This window comes from Pongo abelii, chromosome 7 (assembly GCF_028885655.2).
Source record: "Pongo abelii isolate AG06213 chromosome 7, NHGRI_mPonAbe1-v2.0_pri, whole genome shotgun sequence".
In the NCBI taxonomy this organism is placed as follows: domain Eukaryota; kingdom Metazoa; phylum Chordata; class Mammalia; order Primates; family Hominidae; genus Pongo; species Pongo abelii.
The window spans coordinates 29,167,430-29,185,233 of NC_071992.2; the positions used below are offsets into that span (position 1 = coordinate 29,167,430).

General features: G+C 48.0%; 1 protein-coding gene across 11 annotated transcripts in view; it reads left to right on the forward strand.

Moving 5' to 3' along the window:
• The window catches only part of PTK2B (protein tyrosine kinase 2 beta), a 149,440-nt gene that overhangs the window by 10,974 nt on the left and 120,662 nt on the right, over window positions 1-17,804 (forward strand). For 5 of the 11 annotated variants that reach the window (XM_063726355.1, XM_063726353.1, XM_063726354.1 and 2 more), the window contains one exon: window positions 3,024-3,145. The gene's annotated coding sequence lies outside the window, so the exon portion shown is untranslated. 11 annotated transcript variants of the gene reach the window in all.

Below are 17,804 nucleotides of genomic sequence, written 5' to 3' on the forward strand. Positions count from 1 at the left end.
AAATTATAGCCATAGAATTTTTCATAGCATTTGTACACCTATCACTTAATTTGGGCTTCACAATACCCTGGGAAACAGGTAGAACAGATAATACTTATTTTTCTACTTTTCTAGATTAGGAAATATAAGCTCAGAAAGATGGATTCGCATTTCCAAAGTCACAACCTCTTCCCTCTTGACTGTATCCTTCCTATGAGCATTGAAACCTCCTCTACTGGCTATCATCCTAAATGACAAATCAGTCCTCTTTCAACCCATGACCCTCTCCAATACCCCTTTGTCTCAATTGCCCTTGGCAGTCAAGCTTTCCAGGACTCATCAGCACATGCCGCCTCTCTGTCTTCACTTTCAGTTTACTTATCAGCCCACCCCACTTGACCTTTGGTTCTTCATTCATTTGCTCCTGGTAAGAGCTTCACTTGAAGTCCTCTGCTGTCTCTGACTCTTGCCTTAGACAAGCTTATCCATTCTTGTGGTTTCAAATGCCATCCCGAAAGTTAATCACCAGCTCAACCACCTTTGTGATCTCCAGTTAGTGAAAAGATAAGAAAAGAGAACCTGAACTGGGATGGGTCAATAGGACAGGAAAGAAAACGAGGAATAGGAAAAATGTTTGTGGGGATTCCCAGGACTTAGAGATTGGAGATTGCATGGCTGCGGGGTAAGGAGGGAGAGGGAGAGTCAAAGGTGACTGCTCTTTTGTTGACATTCACGGGGAGGGCTGGAATGGTTCTTGTTTGAAGAGCAAGATGAGCCAAGGTTATAGACCTGAGTTTGGGGTAAGAGTGGAACATCCAAATGGAAGAGTCCAGCAGCTGAAAGGACATTTGTTCAAAGGCCTTTTTCATTACAGTTTTCTCCTTCTTCTGATCCAGGTACACATCCCCCTGACACCCCCACAATTAGGGCCTCCCACATGGCACTTGGTCAGCTTGAGATACAGAAGTAGAAGGGAAATATTTTTCTTTTCTAACTGGTGTAGATCATTATTGCAACCTATGCCATATGGACAGCATCGCCATGGATAGTGTCTTTTAGGGATTTCCATGGAATTTGAGGGCTCCTGAGGCATTTCTGATGGGTTTTTTTAAAAGGCTGTAACAGGCAGAAATGTATGACCTTGTCACCTGAGTTGCTCGTACATGACACTGGACAGAACCTAGGGAGACCTGATGGCAGAGTTGGCCATCCAAGAGAGTTTCTCAATGTCTTTTTCATTTAAAAACCTATGGGTTTATGATTCTATGAGGTAGATTTGAGAGATTTTTTTTTTAAGTGCTGAAGAATTCAACAACCTCTGAAAACTCACCTTTCCCAGAATTGGTCCCAGCAAGATAAGATTGTAGTTCATTTATGTGGCCACACAGGGGCAGCACACACAAACTCACCTTTTCTTAAACAGGTCTTGATTGTCTTTGCTTTTAGTTCCCACTGCCACCTTCTAGTACAGACTCTCAACAACTCACCCAGGTATCTAACTTTCTTGCCACTCGGCCTTCATCACTTCATTTCCAAGTGCAAGAATACGGAGGGGACACCCACTGCCAGATGCCCTCTGACCATGTCCTTGCCATGTAGTCAATTACCTGCCTCCTCATGCCCACACCTTCCCTGCTAACTTCAGTTTACCTCTGTCTGACTTGCCTCTCCCATCCCTGGCCAAGTTCTCCCACCTGGCCACCTTCTGACCTGCTGACCGCTGTGTAGTCACCAAGATTACCTCCAAGACGCTGAGTGCTGGAAACGTGACAAATCTGTGAATAGCACTAACGGGAAGGGGTGGGGGGCTCCAGCTGTCAAGGCTGGCAGTGCCCATCAATGGGTTGTGAGCGCTATGCTGGGCAGGTGGGCCCTAGCTGCAGAGAGTCTGATCTTCAGTGGACCCAGAGTGGCATCCAGCCAATAGCTATGGGTAGTCCACCAATTATACTTTGAGAAACATTAACTTCCTCGCTTTGTTAACTTATCTAAGTCTCCAGTTTTTTTTTTCAGAAATGGGAAGGAGTCAGTGCAATCTTAGAAACTGAGTGCTTCCTCAGCATAACTCCAGGGGGCGCCATTCTCAGAAAGTACATTGTGAATAGCATCCTCTAGAATTGTGCAACAGGGCAGCCCTGGGAATCAGATTCCAATCCTGCACAGGACACAGAATAAAGAAGCTTGGGACACAGGCTCTGGAGAGGACATTATAGGATGAGGGTGATGCTGAGTACACTCCACCTTTTTGACCTTATGCCAAGTCCAGGTCACTTCCTCCTCCTACTCAGGAGCAAGTCTGGAGTTTTCCTAGGGATAGGGAAGAAGTGTTGCTAAGTGCCCTTGAGTGCCTGCTCACATATCACCGGTCTGAGGAAAGAGGGGACCAGCCTCTGGGCGGGGCCCCTGGAAGGGGCTGTCCAGCATCTCTAACTATTCTTGTGCTGTCCTCACACCCTACTTAGTCACAGCTCAGGGACCTGGTCTTCTGTGTTCAGGGACCTGGACTGGTTCTGCCAAAATCCCTGGTGGTATTTATGATTTTTCATGCCTGCAAAGGGACTGGGGCCACTTTAGGACATGGAGAGATTAGGACACAGGTGCTCAGAGTACCATGTAGATAACATCTCCCACTGCAGGGGGTCTTGTGAGAACCAGCCTGAGAAGTTGGTTTCCTCGGCCCGCCCTGCGCCCCCGCCCCTCCGCCTCCCCCCAGCACACACTGTTTGGCCTCCAAAAGGCTGCAGGTGGAGTGGGCAGAGGATGGAGGGGTATTAGGAACTGGGGAGTTAACAGCTCACAAGGGGCACATAATATCCGAGGATCCCATTTGCGGCCGGGGGAATGGCAGAGATCGCCCCCCAGGTCTGCCCGGCACTCAGGGAATTGGTGGCAGCGTCTATTTCAGAGTTTATGGTAAGAGGCTGGAGCAGGCACACACAGACAACACACCCCACCCTTTAAGGAAGTGGGGAGGAGAGCAGCAGGGGTGTGGTTAACAACTCAGAGGAGGAGGGAGAATCTAACCTGTCAGCCCTTTTACTCAGCCACAGCCTCCGGAGCCGTTGCACACCTACCTGCCCGGCCAACTTACCTGTACTTGCCGCCGTCCCTCCCGGCTCACCTGGCGGGGCCCGAGGAGCAGTCACTGGAGTCCGCGCCTCCCTGGGTGAGTCCCTCCCGCGAGCCAGGGCTGAGCGCTGCGCCCGGCAGAAGTTGGAGGCTTGACCGGGTGGCAGGGGTTGGGGACGACAATTCCGGGATCCTGGGCACCTGAGCTGGGAGTTCCCGGAGAAACGGCCAGACCCAGGAAATCGGAGCCGTGGGTGCTGTGCACACGCCCGGAGCTCGCCAGCCTTCTGCGGGGAAGAGGGGTTCTATTTTTGGAGTAAATTTGACACTATAGGGTGTTTCTCCCTCTTTGTCCTCTCAACATATTCAGACAGGGGAGGCTGGGGGAGGCTAGGGATGACGGTGTGAGGACACAGCCAGACTGCTGCCTCTAAAGGTCAGGTTAGGGAGCCACGGGGTTTCAGCTCCTGCCTCAGACCTCTGCCTGCTCCTGCCCCGGCTCCCCGCTCCCTCCCGGACCCTTCCGCAGCCCCTGGGGTCATAGTCTCACCCCCAGCCCACCCTAACTCTCCTGCAGCCACTCCTTGCACCTGAGAGGTCATCTTCTGAATCAAGCCCTGGCTGGAGGAAAGCAGGGGTGCTCTGGGCCACAGGGGAGCTCGTGTGTGTGTGTGCGTGTATGTGTGTGTAGTTAACACTGGCCACTCTGGTTCCTTGAGAAGCTGCCTCCTGAGTGCCACTTAAGGGTTAAGTTCGGAGCTGCCTCTGCCTGCTGTCAGGCTGCGCGTGGGCACCGCTTTGGGTGGGTGAGCGTGGAGCGGCATATGGGTGATGTTCTGCAAGCCCTGCCACCTGCCCTAAGCCTCGACCACATGACACCGGCGTCTCCCTATACCCCAAACTGGGAGCAAAATCCAAGTCCGCTCATTTAAGGGGCCAGCGGAAGGACAAGAGCAGAAAGTTGTGCCTAGAGGTGGCTTTAGCCAGAAGGAACTCGGAAGCTGCGCTGTGGTTGGGTCTGAGCCCACTGGGGCAGTGCACGTGGCATGACCCGGTGGTGGGTGCTGGGAGGCCCCTTCACGTGGGATGCTCTCTGTTCACCCCGAGTGCTGTTGCTGAAGGCCCTGTCTTTCACAACCACTCTGGGGGAGGGGGAGGAGGACACTGATGAAAAAGTGACTAAAGACAGAAGGGAGGAAGGAAGTAGTCACATTGGAGAGCCCCAGCATTGGCGGGACAGTCTGCAGTCATTCATTCAGGAGGCACTCACTGGCTTCCCACCTGCGGCCAGGTGCAGGTGCAAGGTGTGGGGACAAGGTGAGTGTGGCATGGCCTCTGCTCACCAGGGCAGTGTGGGATACAGGGTGGTTGAGGGAGGGCTGCCAGGGGAAGGTGCAGGGTACTGTCCAACCCTGCAGTAGAGGGCTGTGGGGGGAGCCAGTCAGCAATGGCCAGGAGGGCGTCCTGGCAGAAGTGACTTCAAGTTGAGAGCTGAAGGATGACTAGAAATTAGCTCAAGAGAAGAGGGGAAAGAACAGCAAGTGCAGAGACTGGAGGCTAAAAGCAGCAGGAGGCTGGAAGCAGCGGGAGGCATCCAGGAAAATGAAAGTAGCTGGGCTTGTTGGGAGCCTAGAGCGTGCAGGGGCGAGGGGAAGCCGCAGGGGTGAGTGGAGACTGCTCTAGAAGGCTTTGGAAGGCCTGCCAGGCTGCCATGGCAACTTCTGTTGGAGCAACACTTGGGACCTGGAGCCAGGCAGGAGACTTCCCAGCAGGAAGGGGTTGCCAGATTTAGCCAATAAAAGCACGGGACACTCAGATTTGAATTTCAGATAAGCACTCAATGGTTTTTTTTTTTCAATACAAATATGTCTCATGAACTACATGGAACATACTTATACTCAAACATTATTCACTGTTTCTCTGAAATTCACATTTAACTGGGTGTCCTGTATTTATCTGGCAGCCGTACTCTAGGAGAAGCTGAGGTTGGCGCAATGCTGGGAAGTAAAGGCTGGAAACTGCCCAGGCACTCTGAGAACAGTCTCAGGTCCATCTTGTAACCATTCCTCCTGGATTTTATTTTTGAGCTCATTCACTGATTGACCCTATTATTTAAAAAACAAAAAATCAATTCCTTGGTCAGTTTATTCATCTATACAGGTGAATAAATAGTACCTCATTCTACTGAATGGTACCTCAGAAGAAACAACATTAAATCCAGACAGATCTGGGTTCAAATCCATGTAGACCAGTGAGCTTCTCTGACCCTCAGAATCCTCTTTTCTGAAACGAGGGCAGGAGTATCTGTTTGTGCAGGTGGTTGGGAGGATCCCTGATAATGTATGTAAATTGCCTAGTGAGTACTAAAGGAAACACGGTACATATTGAATTTTGCAACACCTTCACAGGGGTGAGCAAAGCAACAGCCACAGAGCGCTTGGATTCATTTACTTCCGCAAGTGAGCACTTGGAGGTCTCAGGTGAAATACATAGTAGGGTTCATGCTTCCAGTGAGAACTCACGGGGTTAGCCCTTGGGTTGGGGACAGAGTCTGCATTATGTTTTTAGCTTTGCTACTCCCTTCCCATATGACCTGCTTCAAGGGGTGGAGATATAACACTCTTCTTGAGGGATGGTGGGTGGGCAGAGAGTGACTCAAAGTAGAATTAACTGAAGGGAAATGTGAATGAATTAAAGTAGAGAATCCAGATAAAATATTCAGCGCAGACAAATGCGCCATGAAATTTGGCTGTCATGATTCCCAGTTTTAGGATGAGTTCCTTATTAGAAAAGTAGCGCTGAGAGATAGAGGAAGTGAAGGTGCCTTGTGAACTGGATTTTGACTTTATTGGGAGCATTTGTAACAACAAATTAGGGTCCTCCTAAAAGGGAACCTAGAGGAAGTTAAGAATTCGTTAAGAGAAAGAGGAAATGGAAAGTGTGTTTCCTTTGCGGGAACGGCTAGGTTAAAAATGGTCCTTCTTTCCAGTGGCTAAATCTCCCCATCCCCCTGTGATAAACATTTTGTCCCCAGGCCCTTGGATTGTTTGCCCAGGTGGTGTTGAGAGAGACCCTATGGCGTGAGATGGATAGAGGTGTTCCACTGATGTTCAAATGAGCCTGCACTTGGACATGTGTCTTGAGTATTTGCAAGATCAAGGTTATGATAAGTCCTACATAAAAAGACACGTGTCATTCCCTGAGGATAGCTGTAGAGCCCATGCACATTCTTGGAAACAGCATTCCACATTGAGTGAACCTTGATGTGAGTGCAGTTTGGGGACCAAGCAGGTCGTTCAGAAGGCATAGCCCTTCTCATAACTCTAGCCAGGATGCACCTAATTCATTCTAGACTAGGCAGTGTCCAACTTAGAGAAGATCTTCAAGGAAGGAGCCCTTGTGTGCAACCTTTTTTTTTTTTTTTTTTTTTTGAGATGGAGTCTCACTCTGTCACCCAGGCTGGAGTGCAGTGGCGCGATCTCAGCTCACTGCAACCTTCGCCTCCCGGGTTCAAGTGATTCTCCTGCCTCAGCCTCCCGAGTAGCTGGGACTACAGGCACGCACCACCACGTCCAACTAATTTTTGTATTTTTGGTAGAGACGGGGTTTCACCATGTTGGCCAGGAGGGTCTCGATTTCTTGACCTCATGATCTGCCCGCCTCAGACTCCCAAAGTGCTGGGATTACAGGTGTGAGCCACTGCGTCTGGCTATATGCAACCTTTCTAGCATCATGCATCCTTCAGAGACACAAACTCCCACCTGTGTCAGCCTGAGTCTTCCCATTGCAGCTCCGGCCATGTTTCATCGTGCAGAGGACCCTAGAGAAAGTCCAAGTACCTTGGCACTTAGCTCTCCATAGTGACGACAGTAGCTCCATGTGCCCCAAATACTGCTAGGACAAAGGAAACTGATGGTGAGGCTAGGGAGGGGAGGGAGGCTACCCTGGGGCTACCCCGCATGGTAGGTCACTCAGTCTCTAGTTTCCCCTGCCTGGGACCCATATGTCTCAGGACCATATGACCCTGGCCTCCCAGGTAAATGGCCACATCGGGGCATGGAGTAGAGGTGCAGAGCTGGGACGTGCCTGGGGCTGAAAGTGTGGTGATGAAGATAAGTTTTGCTGGCTTGAGGATGAAGAGTTTTCTTGTAGAGTACGGGTCAGTTCCAGGGTTAAGGAGAAAGAGCAGGGATAGTGGTGACTCTGCAACACTGATATGCCTTATCTGTCCAAGCCGTCGGATGGTCAAGAGCTCAGGCTCAGAGTCAGTCTGCCTGGGTTCCAGCCCAGGTTTGGTACCCCCTGAGTGACCTTAGGTAGGTGAGTTAACCCTAGCTTCCTATCTGCAAGATGGAGACAATAACAGGGCTTTGGGTGAGGGTGGCATGAGGTAGTGTACATTAGAGAGATATTCAAAATACAGCTACTAAAACCTGAGTAGAGATCAAACAGAACAGACACCACCATTACTCTGAGCAGTGTCAGAGAGGCCCCCTTCCATGCCAGGCTCACCCCGTCAGTGCATCTTGTGGAGTCTGGGGGTGGAAGAAACAGGCCTTTGGAGGGCTGTAGCATGGACATTTCCAATGAGGATGGACTATTTCGATATTTCAACAACCCAGATGCACCCGCTTAATAATAGCGTCTTATGTACCCACTTAATAATAACAGCGTCAAAGTACAATACAACATTCAGTCCCATAATTAGGCAGATGATATGCATCCTATAAGTATGAGCTCTCTGGTGTCTTTACACGTATGGCCATATCTGAACTGGCGGGGCAGCACCATTTATTTTTCCAGAGGTTAAAGGTCCTCTTCTGCGAGGCATCAGGCAGCTTCCCCTGAGCACTGTCTCACAAGCATACATCAGGTATTCAATGATGTTTGTTTCTGCCTAGCCCCACTCTCAGTTCACTGTGTTTTGGGAACAGCCAGCCCTCATTAACTTTTTAGACAGCAAAGAGACTGTCTACGAATGCCCAGCTGGCACTGAAGTCCAGATGGTCATTTAAAGTGTTCAGAGAGCTGACAGGCAGGAGAAAATGGTGGCTTCACTTTCTGGGCCTCCTAACTCTGTGTACAAAGCTGCAAGCTGTGCGAGGGGGTGGCAGAGGGGGAGGGGACAGCTTTTTGAGTCACTCTGCTATTTCTCAAGGAATAATTATTACTCATGGTGACAGTTTATTAAGAAGAGCAGACTTGAGGCTGCATGTTCCGACGCACTTTTCACCCAGATGCAACGGGCAGGTTGGTGTGAATGCGGAGTTTAATTTTCAGGAGACCCTCCAGGTAGGCCACAGGCAGCCTGCAGGGGTGGACACTGCTCTGAGTTTCATGGTCTTCGTGTCCTCTTACCTTTTCCCAGCACTAAGGTGGTTGCTGCTTTTATGAGGCAGCCAGTTAGTGTGACTAAAACCAAGATCAGCAATGGCCAATACCTGCGGGAGGCAAGCCTTCCCGTTTCCTAGCTTGGCTATGTTCACTAACATCTTCCCCCTCTCCAGTTCTCTCTCTTCCTTTTATGTTCTGAAATCCACCCACACAGAATCTGGCAAGATCACTCACTAGAGACGGGGGGCTCAAAGAATCCACCTTGCCTAGGGTTTAGAGCTCGGTACTGGGTTTAATTCGCATCTCCTGCATTTGTCTTCCTTTAAATTGGACCAATTCTCCCACAATTGTGGGGGCAGACCCCCTTTTAATGCCCTTTCTTTCTTGAGGGCCTTGCACCTGATTCTGTGAGAACCTGCTGCCCACAAGCCATAGCAGTCCCACTGGTGCATATGGGGGTGATTGATGGGGAGGGGTGTACTGGGAATTCTGACCTGAGTTTGGGTTTTGCTCTTCTGGGGGTTCCCTTCTCACCTGGGACAGAATGGCCCCTATGGTGGTTCTGACCACTTGGAGGACCATCATTTTCTGGTTTCTTATTTATTTTATTTATTTATTTTTTTTTGAGACGAGGTCTCACTTGGGTGCAGGGGCATGAGCCAAGACTGCAGGCACATGCCACCACCCCTGGCTTATTTTCTTTCTACAACCTCCACCTCCCGGGTTCAAGAGATTCTCCAGCCTCAGCTTCCCGAGTAGCTGAGATGACAGGCACCCGCCATCATCCCTGGCTAATTCTTTTATTTTTAGTAGAAATGGGGTTTCACCATATTGGCCAGGCTGGTCTCAAACTCCTGACCTCAGGTGATCCACTCCCCTCAGGCTCCCAAAGTGCTGGGATTACTGGCGTGAGCCACCACACCCGGCCCATTTTCTGATTTCTAAATTAATGTACTATGTCCATCCCACTGCTCTGGGAACCTCAAGTGCTTTTCTGTGTTCTCTGGGAGTATTTGGAGTCAAAACCCAACTCCTCTCACCCAGCTCGATGTACACAGTCCCCGCCCCCAGGTCCCACCCCAGGTAGGTTATGAGAGATCTGATGCTGCTGCACTTTGCACCTCTGCAGAGGCTCTCGGCAGCATCCGGTCACATCCTCTCTGCTATTTAGGCAGATGTTTGGTGCTGGCAGACAGCGGTGCCAACCAAGACAGCTGCAAGTGGCTCACTGCAAGCTTGAATCCCAGCCCCCAGCTCATTACAGGCAGAAGGTCAGGCAGTTTTTCAGCCTGGGCAAGAGGAAAGAGAGTCAGAGGGCAGGAGGCCTGGGCTTTGGTGTAGATTCTCTCACCTGTTAACTGGGGTACATTGGCTAAATCTCTTTCGTCTTCAAGCCTTCCTTTTCTCATTTGAAGATGAAGAATTGGTATTGCCTCCCTAATAGGGTAATGGAGGGAAATACCTGACTGTGTGAAAATCCCCCACAAAACATCACAGGCATTGTCCCAGGAAAAGTGATGAATTTGGGATCAGAACGTGATGAGTTTGACTCTCGACTCTGTCATACTCTGCCTGTCTGACATCGCCAAATGATAGAACCTCTCTGAGCCTTACTTTGCTTATTTGTAATTTGTTCTGGGCACTTGTTGAATGTTTCTCCCCATCACCCCCTTTACTCTCAGGGTATAGTTTTTCTTCCCCCAATTTTTTTATCTCATTTTGAGACAGAATCTCACTCTGTTGCTCAGGCTGGCGTACAGTGGTGCGATCACACCTCACTGCCACCTTGACCTCTCAGGCTCAAGCAATCCTCCGGCCTCAGCCTCCTGAGTAGCTGGGGCCACAGGCACATGCCACCACACCTGGCTAATTTTTAAAATTTTTGTAGAGACGATGTCTTGCTATGTTGCCCAGGCTGGTGTTGAACACCTGAGCTCAAGCAATTCTGCTTCGGCCTCCCAGAGTGTTGGGATTACAGGCATGAACCACCACTTCTTCCCCCTAATTTGAGGAATTATATCTGTCCTCACAAAGTTTATAGTGTGGTAGGGGAGGCAATACATGAAGATAAAGAACTGTAAGATATTTATTTAACTCTGAGTTACTTAAAGGTAAATAATGTGCCATAAAAGAGGCACGAAGTGCTATGAGATTGCAGGGCAGAGATTCCTTCTGGCTATGGACTCTGGGAATGCTTCCTGGAGGAGATGGTATTTGGCAAAGCTCTGAAAGGATACACAGGATACACTGTAGGAACTTGAGATGGTGGCTGTAGTCAAAGAAGAGTATAAATAACAGCAGAGAGATGGAGAGGTGTGGTTTGAGTGACTCATTTTGGGTGGAACCAAGAGTGGCAAAAGGCAATCAGAGTTGGGGGTGGAACAGAAGATAAGGCTTGGACAAGGAGGCCAACGTGTTTGGGAGTTATTCTGGAAGTCCCAGACAGCCATGGGGCTTTATTCTGAAGGCAGTAGGAGCTGTTGACCATGCTGACTTCGGTGGAGGTGCGAGGGTCAGATTCTGGTGTGTAGAGTGGATGAGAGTGAAGAGAGCTTGAATTCGCAAGGGAGCAGATAAGAGAGTGTTGTAATAGTTCAGGCCTCACACATCTGAATAAATTGCGTAACTCAGATGCTTTGCGGTCCTGTGGAGCATGCAGGCATCCCCTGGAGGCTTCTACTTTCTCTGAGTTGAAATTGGTTCTTTGATGAATTTGAGAGATATAGAACTTATGAGAACATCCGTGAGAAACCCACCATTCCTCTTCACCTCTGTCTTCCATATTCTTGATTCTCAGCCTGGCCGCTTCCCCCTGGGCCTCCCCTCTGCTAGGAGTGTGTTAAATGCCAAGCCTGTCTCAACCTCTATCTGGCAGCACCTTGAAGTATCAAGTCAGGAATATGCACTTAGATCCACAGGCCCCTTCTCCAACATGTCTCTGGTGACCATCCAGATGTGATGATTCCCAGGACCCTCCCTCCCTCCCTTAGCCCTCGCTTCTAAGAGTCTGTAAGATATTCCCACTTGAGGAGCTTGTCTTCTTAAATGCTGTATCTCAGAAATTAAACTCCTCCTTTTCTCACGCCAAACCATCTCTTCCTCCTGGCTGCTCTCCTCTTCATGGGGTTGTTCATCTCCCACACACTCAGGTCAGAAACCTTGCTATTGCCTCCCCTCTTTCCACGCCTCCACTTTTTTCTGCTCATGTCTTGCCCATCACTCAATCTTGCAGATTCTTTCTTCATGCCTTTCATTCCTTCCTTCCTGTTTCTATGGCCCCTACTCTGACCCAAATCATATTACCTAATATTGCTTCATATTTTTACCCAAGAGCCTCATCCTATCTCTGGTTCCCTTGGAAGCTCCCGAATGCCTGCAGGCAAATCCAGCCCCCTTAAATTTACCATTCAGTGCCTCCCATAATCCAACCTTGATCTGCTCTTCTAACTAAACTTTCCCCATACCCAAATGAAGCCCCAGCCAGCCTGGTGTGCTCCCCAGTCTCCGGCAAGCCTCTGCTCAAGTCCTGTGTCCTGTTTGGAATGCCAGCCCCATGCACTTCACCAGTCCTACTTACTCCTTTAAGGCTCAGTTGGTGACCCACCCTTTTGGAGGACATCTGAGCTCCCCATGGCAGCTTCTGGGCTTTGCATCCTGGGATCTCCCAGAATCTATTTTTCAACCTGATGCTACATTCCTCCAGAGCAGGGAGATGCCTTTTATTTTGTTCTTCTTCCTTATACCGTCAAATTCCAAGGATAGAAAATTGCATTTCCCTGGGCCTGTGAAAAGGGATCCCTCCCTCCCTGCACACTCATGCCTGGCTCACAGGGAGTGAGCCAGACAGCGCTTCCTCATTCCCCGCAGTGGGTGTCGCAACAGCCAGTTGCAACTAGAATAGGGGCCACATCCCAAGTCTCTTGAATTCTTGCCCTGTGGTTAGGATGCCCTTCTTGCCTGTCCTGAAGGTGGAGATTTCCTACAGCCCAGAGAGAGGGAGTCAGCAGTGTAGGGCAGGAACTCCACTATTTCTTTATTAAACCACTCCTAACTCTCACTAATCTCTGTGAGTCTTGCCTTTCCCTTTTCTCTCCTCCTCCTGCTGTTGAGTACAACTAGGCTAGGCTGAATGAGAGGAGAAAGACGGGGAGGAGGAAAGAAGTTAGGCAGGCTTGGCAGAGGGTGCAATGCTCTGGGAAAACGGGAGAGATTTACAAGGCAGAGATTAACAATTTTTAGTAACTTGGACTTTGACCTCCAGTGTACACAGACATAGCCATGGCTGCTGGACTCTGAGCTTTGTGGCCGTGGAAAGCTTGAGATTTGCAAACACTTGGTCGACAATCACCTCGTTTATCTGCATTGTCACCAGTGCAGCCTCTGAGCCCTCTCCCCGTCTTTACTTGACCCTGTATAGAAAAACGCTTTCAGAGCCAAGTGCGGTGGCTCATGCCTGTAATCCCAGCACTTCGGGAGGCCGAGGCGGGCCGAGGTGGGCAGATCACCTGAAGTTGGGAGTTTGAGACCAGCCTGACCAACATGGAGAAACCTCGTCTCTACTAAAAATAAAAAATTAGCCGGGCATGGTGGCGCAGGCCTGTAATCCCAGCTACCTGAGAAGCTGAGGCAGGAGAATGGCTTGAACCCAGTAGATGGAGGTTGCAGTGAGCCAAGATCGTGCCATTACACTCCAGCCTAGCTGGGCAAAAGAGCAAAACACTGTCTCAAAAAAAAAAAAAAAAAAAGAGAAAAGAAAAATGCTTTCTGCACCCAACACTGAACACTCAGCCCCAGCCTGTGTTCATGCCCTGGGGGTCCCTGGAAGAGGGCACAGGAACTGCCCTGAGCCTAGGAGCCCTGGGCTGGTCGCTGCCTCCTTCATATCCCACCACATGCTATGGGGTGGGTCCCCTGGGTAAGCCTCCTGTTTTTTATTTGTATGTGCAATCAGGGGGTTGTGGGACTTTTTAGCAAAGCTTTCTTCAAAACAGATCTTAGGCAAGAGCCCAATATAAACCAGGCAAAAATATTCCTGTCCAGGGTTGAAGTGAGAAGGTGAGGTACCTACCAGGCCCTTGAGTCCCCTCCACGGATCTCCTGAGGTGCAGGTCATCTGGAATTCTTTCCGGGTCTCAGGCTTGTGAGGTGCTCGTTGTGTATGTGTCATGGGAGCTGGAGAATGGCTGTAGGTGCAAATGGATTTGGAAAAGAACAATCTCAAAGTCTGAAGTCCAGCCTGGGGCATGGCAGGTTTATGTATGTGTGAGTGGTGGGAGGGGCTGTAGATTTGAACTCCCTGAAAGAAGATGTGTGATTCTCACCAAGGAGCAAATGCGTATGTTTCTGAAGGAAAGTTCATTGCTATCATCTGACTCTCCAAGGCACCTGTGACCCCAAAAGATTAAGGACATCTCTTATAAGATATTATCATCCGTTCTATAAACCTTTCATAAAAATGCCCTCAAACTTGAGCTCCTTTTTAATTCAGACAAACTAGGCCATAAGCCCTGTTGAGGAAAGAACCATATCTGTATGGAGAGTCACTGTTACATCCCAAGGACACAGCCTGGTGCCTGACACACAGCTGGCATTGGGTACGTACAATGTGTGCCTGACATAAGGCAGCTCTGTTCTCCCAATAAGGAGGGCTGCTAAAAAAAAAATTAAAAAGCTTATTTTCATATGTAAACTTTGTAGGATAATGTTGAATAGATTATTTTAGCGATACATTTTCAATCACATGCTAATAACAATACATTAACTTAAATACTGCTTTCCCCCAACTCTCCCAGTTTAGGAAATGTTGTAACTGTTCACTCCCATCTCTGACATCAGTGTCCTTCTTGTCACCAGAACCCTTTCTGCATCAGCTCTTCATGTTCTGCGCACATCATAGTCCCTGTGGTCTAAAGAGAGTTGGCTGTTTCATATTGATCCAAAAGGAGTTTATTTACTTATTTACTTATTTTTTATTTTTGAGACGGAGTCTCTCTCTGTCACCCAAGCCGGAGTGCACTGGCACGATCTCAGCTCACTGCACCCTCTGCCTTCTGGATTCAAGCGATTCTTCTGCCTCAGCCCTGCATCCCCACCACCCCTGCCCCCCGCCACCGCCAGTTTATTTTTTAATAACTGCTAATTGATACTTATTGATGAATAGTAGTTTTTTGAGATACAGTTCACATACCATAAAATTCACCTTTTAAAAACGTGCAATTCAACGATTTGTAGTACATTCACAGAGTTGTGCAACCGTCACCCCTTTTTTTTTTTTTTTTTTTTTTTTTTTTTGACAAGAGTCTTGTTCTGTTGCCCAGGCTGGAGTGAATGGCATGATATCAGCTCACTGCAACCTCTCCCTCCTGGGTTCAAGTGATTCTCCTGCCTCAGCCTCCCAAGTAGCTGGAATTACAGGCACCTGCCATCATGCCTGGCTAGTTTTTGTATTTTTTAGTAGAGATGGGGTTTCACTATGTTGGCCAGGCTGGTCTTGAACTCCTAGCTCAAGTGATCCACCCACGTTGGCCTCCTAAAGTACCGAGATTACAGGCGTGAGCTACCGCACCTGGCCCTCCATCACTGCTATCTAATTGCAGAACATTCTCGTCACTCCAAAAAGAAACCCCTGTACCATAAGCAGTCACACCCTGTTCTCCACTCCCCCGTCCCCTGGCAAGACTAGTCTACTTTCTATTTTTATGGATCTGCCTTTTCTGGTCATTCCATATAAATGGAATCGTACAACACTGTGGCCTTTTGTGACGGCTGCTTTCACTTAGCACAATGTTTTGAAACTTCATCCATGTTGTAACATCTATTAGTACTTCGTTTCGTTTTGATTGATATTTATTGATGAGTAACATTTTGTTGTATGGATATGCTATATTTTGTTTATCTCTTCATTAGTTAGTAAACATTTGGGCTGTTTCCGCTTTTTGACCATTGTAAGTACTGCTGCTATAAACATTCACATACAAGTTTTTTTGTGGACATATGTTTTCATTTCTCTGAGCTATAGACTTAAGAGTGGAGTTGATGGGTCCTGTGATAACTCTGTTTAACATTTTGAGGAACTGCTGAATGGTTTTTCACAGCAGCTGCCTCATTTTTTATTCCCATCAGCAGTACTTGTTGGTTCTAATACCTCCACGTTCTTGCCAACACTTGTTGTTGTCTGTAATTTCGATGTTAGCTATCCCAGTGTGGATGAAGTAGTATCTTACTGTGGTTTTCGGTTGCATTTCCCTGATAATTAATGATGGTGAACATCTTTTCATGTTCTTGTTGGCCATTTGTACGTCTTCTTGGGAAAAAATGTCTGTTCAAATCCTTTATAAAGTATTTATTTTTTATGTCAACAATATAACCACTCAGTACACTGCTTTTTAGACAATGATCTTTTAAAGGTTTGTTTACAACATTTACCGCTTGAAATTTTAAGGTTATGCCCTCAAGAAAAATTGCAGAGGGAGCTAAGCTATGAAGATGCAAAGGCATAAGAATTATACAATGGACTTTGGAATCGAGGACAATGGAATCGAGGGAAAGGGTGGGAGCGGGGTGAGGGATAAAAGACAAATTGGATACAATATATACTGCTCCAGTGGCATGAGTCCATCAAAATCTCAGAAATCACCACTAAAGAACTTATTTATGTAACCAAACACCACCTGTTCCCCAAAAACGTATGGAAAGAAAGAAAGAAAAAAATTTTAAAAAGAAAAATTGCTGAATCTATATTATAGTATGGTGGTTGCTTTTCATAAAAACCAATTCTTTTAAGTAACCTTTGTAAGCATCCCAAACTAGCCTTGATTGGAGTGCTAATACTTTTCCCCAACAGTATATTGTTGTTCAAAATAAGATAATTGAGAAAGCAACCCATAACATGAAAGATTCTGTAAGGGCTTGGATATAAACTTTCTCCTTTCCGACAGATAATTTGGGAAGGTAGAGAGCTTTACCTCCTATTCAAGCAAATGTGATATTTAAAAATAAGTAGATGGATGAATGGACAATGGACTCATGAATGAATGAACAAAAGAAGAAATGCAAGCAAGTAAACCAATCAAGCAACCACACCAATCTTTCCCTCTTTATTTAGGATTTTCTAATCCCCACTTAGTAAATCAGCCTTGGTCTTTAATTTACATTTTATGGAACCATATATAAAATTGTTTAAAAAACAAGTTTGCAGTTACAGATTGGAAACAAGACACTGTATTTTCTGTCACCTGGAATATCTTTATCATCTTCCTTTAAAATGGGAAGAAACTAAGGCTGCGCAGGGTCCTGGAGGCAGTTGAGAAACTCAGACATCAAGTGATGTGATTGCAGGCCGTGGTCCAGAGTTGTAAGTCACCAGAGTGGGACCTTTAGGCTTGTGACCTGATAACAAGGATTTTCTTGGGCTGGCCCCCCAGCTCTTCATTGCTCTTTCCATCAGCACAAAGGTTTCTGGGTTGCTGGTGTTTTGTGGGTGACCCTGGAAGTCTCTCCTTCTACCTTCTCTGGGGTGAGACAGTCTGATCCATCTCAGAGGCCACACTCACCACCTACTGCACAGAGACACAGCCCCCTCCCCATACTTTACCATTGGTCCTTTCTTAAGAAAATGTGTGAGCTGGCAAATGGTACTCTGGAGTTTGGGGTAAGAGAGAGAAAGAGGAAGACTATCGGGCAAGAAGATAAGAAAGGAAGCTGTGGCCTGACATGGGCACAGAGACATGAGCGAAAGCTTGAGAGATGACCTTTAAAGGCTCAGACCCCGGAAAGGGAAGAAGTTGGGACAATGGAAAGACTGGCAGAGTGGTAACATAGCAGGCAGGCTCTGGCGTAGCTGACTCTGGAGTGTGTATGGTTGGAGTTGGGGATCAGGGGGTCAGGGACAGTACACAGCAATGTGGACATACATGGCCTGGACTCCTTTCCTTTACTGATGGTGGTTGACAGGTTCAGAATTAGGAGTTCAGGTCAGCATCTATGTGAGAAGCATCCAGATCCCTTCCGTAGAATTTTAGTCCATTCCTGGCAGGATCCCAGTGTTTCCGGTGACAGTGACACCTAGTCCTTTCTTCTGTGCCTGTCGGTCAGGACGGAGTCTCACCTATCCTAGCAGGTGGCTGTTTTCCTTTCGGCTTTAAACATCTGCAAGGAATGAGTCTATGTGCTTCCTTGAAGTCATGTTTCCTATTTTTGAGAATGTAGAATTGGTGGCTTTGACATGGTGAACCTAAAGCCCAGCTCCACATCACTTAGCACCTGCTATGGGCCAGGTACCATGCAAGGCATGAGTGGTTTCGGAGGTGAACAAGGGGTACTATTCTCAAGATGAAACAGTAATTCAGGCAGCCACAGTGAGACCAGATGTTCTGCATGACAGTGGAGCAGATACCATGGAGGCAGGAAGGCCAGAGCTACCA